At 32.6% G+C, this 3,082-nt stretch overlaps 1 protein-coding gene across 7 annotated transcripts in view; it reads right to left on the bottom strand.

Annotated features, from left to right (window-relative positions):
* Nucleotides 1-2,699, bottom strand: part of LOC106868177 (thioredoxin domain-containing protein 6) — a 55,050-nt gene extending 52,351 nt beyond the window's left edge. For 3 of the 7 annotated variants that reach the window (XM_052978497.1, XM_052978499.1, XM_052978500.1), the window contains exon 1: nt 1,735-1,855. The gene's annotated coding sequence lies outside the window, so the exon portion shown is untranslated. Of the gene's footprint in view, nt 1-1,734; nt 1,856-1,988; nt 2,040-2,609 lie in introns of those variants that run through there. The other 4 variants (XM_014913324.2, XM_014913323.2, XM_052978498.1 and 1 more) reach the window with 4 other exon arrangements.
* Nucleotides 2,700-3,082: the final 383 nt, after the last annotated feature.

Genomic DNA, 3,082 nt, shown 5'->3' with positions numbered 1-3,082 from the left:
AAACCTATAAAGCACTTAGCAATATAGGTGACTCATCAGATTCAAATGGTTGAAGGTGGATAACCTCTCTAGAACTGAAGGAAGAAATACATAATAGCCAGTTGGTTTTGTAGACAAAATATTGTTGTCCATGCTGCAGGACTTAAGATATACAATACATGAAAGCTTTCTTGCATAAATTTCAGATCAGATGTTGATAAATAATAATTCATTTCATGTATTTTATTTCATAAAAAATGTGCATCAACTATTTATGTTGTAAAATAAGACAGTTATTTATTGGAATAGAAAACAGAAAAGGTTTATTTTATCATAAGATATATTAAAAAGTGAAACAATTAGATGTCTTCATTTCAAACAGTATTTTATATTTTAATAAAATCTAAATAACTAATAATAAATTAATTGCATGGGACAATGAGCCATATTAACTAGGGTGTTTGATTACCAGTTGAAACTTAAATTTCAATAACTACATTATGTTGTGGTGTTGTGTCAATCGTAGTCAATACTCAACTTTCACTATTTCAGTTTTCCTAGCTGTAAGTTGGTGCATGCTTAGTTACAACATTACAAATAAAAAGGAACATTACTTAATCAACAAGCATTTTGATAAGCTTGCAGTGAGGAGTTCAATTCTTGCTAGAGGCTAGGAACAAGCAACAAGAAGCAGTTCCACTTCTCAGACTTGAAAACAAGAAAGAAAGAAAATTTTTACAAGTTACATGTGATGTGCTGATGTGAAACAGTTTATCTCACATTAAACATTATCCCACATCAACACCTGCTAGATAGATATTTTACTATACTGTAAGACATTCCATAAAGATATCTTGCTATGTGACAAACAGTGTGACTTAATATAATGTGTATAATTATTAACTACTAAGGCATAAAGAGATGTGGAATATATTACTCCACAAAAGCCTACCTAGTATAAATTTACTTAAATACCAACGAATTGGGTATGTTGGCTGTTTCTATTTCTGACTAAACTTCTTCCTATACAATAGTTCAAGTCCCTTGTTAAAGTTCACTAATCATTAGTGATCACGTTTAAGAGACATTTTTATTCATGCTAATGGATTTTGTTCTCATTACAGCTATAATTTCATCTGATTAAAACTAGTTTTGGCATTAAATATTGTGGCCGACACTTAACTATATATTCTTCATGGAGAAGACACTTTGGAGAAATGTTTAAAAATAATTTTGTTTTGATTTTCCTAATCACTGAATTATTTTCACAAATAAAACTTTGTATATTAATCATTCTTGGATTTTGGCAGCTAGGAGTTGACTGTGCTCTAATGGGGACTTCTGAAAATACTGAAATATATCTGGAGTTGTCACATGGGTACTAAAGATCAAAATCACTGAAAATCTTTAATTAAGTTTTGGTCACTTAAAGTTTTCGAAAGTTCTTCCTTTTGTCCCTTCAAAGAGTAAAGTTTATTAATCCTAATGATTTAACTCGGTCAAACTAAAGCGTTTGACCCGATGACAAAACTTTTAAAAAGTTAGTCTAATAGGTGTAAAACAACTTGCTGGGAGCGAATATGAAGAAAAAAATGCGCGCTCGCGAATGGGGGGAGGGGAGGAAAATTATTTTCGGTTCACCTCACGAAAGCAGCATGCATTTAATCAGATATTTTATTTAACAGATTCAGATCTATTCAGGCAGTACTAAAGACGGGATAGATAGCATCAACAGTAATATCAATCATGACATACCAAAATGGAGCCTCGACAGTTCTTCGGAGGAGTCACAGACGCAAATAATTTTCTTTCGGTACTTTATTATTGCTGAGATAATATGAAATGTTAGACTTTCACTTTAAAAAAAAAAAAACATTCTGAAGAAAATATAAAACCATGGTTGAGTTGTTTCTCTGTCTATTTTTTGCTATTTTCTTCGTTAAGAATAAATTCCCAACCCATCACTCCCACTAAGCGGATGTTAATTCGAGAGAGAAACATAAACCTACCTGTTGTACACGGTTAGCGTCGTGTTGTCATGGCCACAGGCTGACGGTTTTCTATAAAGTATGATTAAAACTATGGGAGACCATACATGCACTGTTTTCATATAATGATTTCAAAACGACAGTTGTTTTTAATTTGATATTTTATTATCTATTCAGACAAATATTTTAAAATATACTTTTGTAGATTCTATAGAAAATCAGAACCGAAGTAAACATTTACTTATGAACAACATAAGCAGTGAAACACTGCAAAATAGTACAATCAACATCAACAACAGCTACGTCACCGCACACTTGATAACAATCTCCAATTCCCAAAACAACTACGACCCAATAACAAAAAACTCCTTTATTAAACATTTCCTGATATATCAGTAAAAAAAAAAAGATGAAAATAAAATACAAAACACCGTTCGCACTTTGAATCAGTACGTTGTAAAAAGTCGCTCGGCCTGCTAGAAATACCAGCTAAATCTCAAATCGCATCCTACTGTCTGAAAAATGAAGGTTACGTTTGAATATTATTATGCTAGAGGCATTATGCCTGAAAATAAATAACATGAGTTTATTACAACTGGAATCACGGCTGACCTGGAACTAACCAATAACAACTAATCGTACCTGCCGAATCCCAAGAATCTGGAAACTTGGCAAAACCAACAAACAGTTTTAAAATTCAACTTCAGAAATAGCACCACGAATCCAATACCCTTTCTATGAGACTTGACAATTTCATCCACCACAGGACTCGGCTTGTGTTTATTTTATCGACCCCGAAAAGATGAAAAGCAAAATCGCTCTAGGCGAAATTCGAACTCAGATCATAGAGAGCTGGAAGAAATGCTGCCAAGCATCTTACCCACATTCTAACGATTCCGATAGCTTGATGCTTTTCTCTACTTTGATATCACTAATTTATTCTTTCCCTGCTGTAAATCATGACACTCAAGCATTATACAAAAACAGCCGATAGCTTCAACAACAAGGAAAAAAGCAACCTGTACGTATTATTTCTAAATATTTATAGAATGAAACGCGTGGCGATTTTTTCTTTTTTTCTTTCTTCTGGCTTTTTTTTTTTTATCTTTTGACAT

Source organism: Octopus bimaculoides, chromosome 2, assembly GCF_001194135.2.
Source record: "Octopus bimaculoides isolate UCB-OBI-ISO-001 chromosome 2, ASM119413v2, whole genome shotgun sequence".
In the NCBI taxonomy this organism is placed as follows: domain Eukaryota; kingdom Metazoa; phylum Mollusca; class Cephalopoda; order Octopoda; family Octopodidae; genus Octopus; species Octopus bimaculoides.
This window is presented reverse-complemented; position numbering and strand designations above follow the sequence as displayed.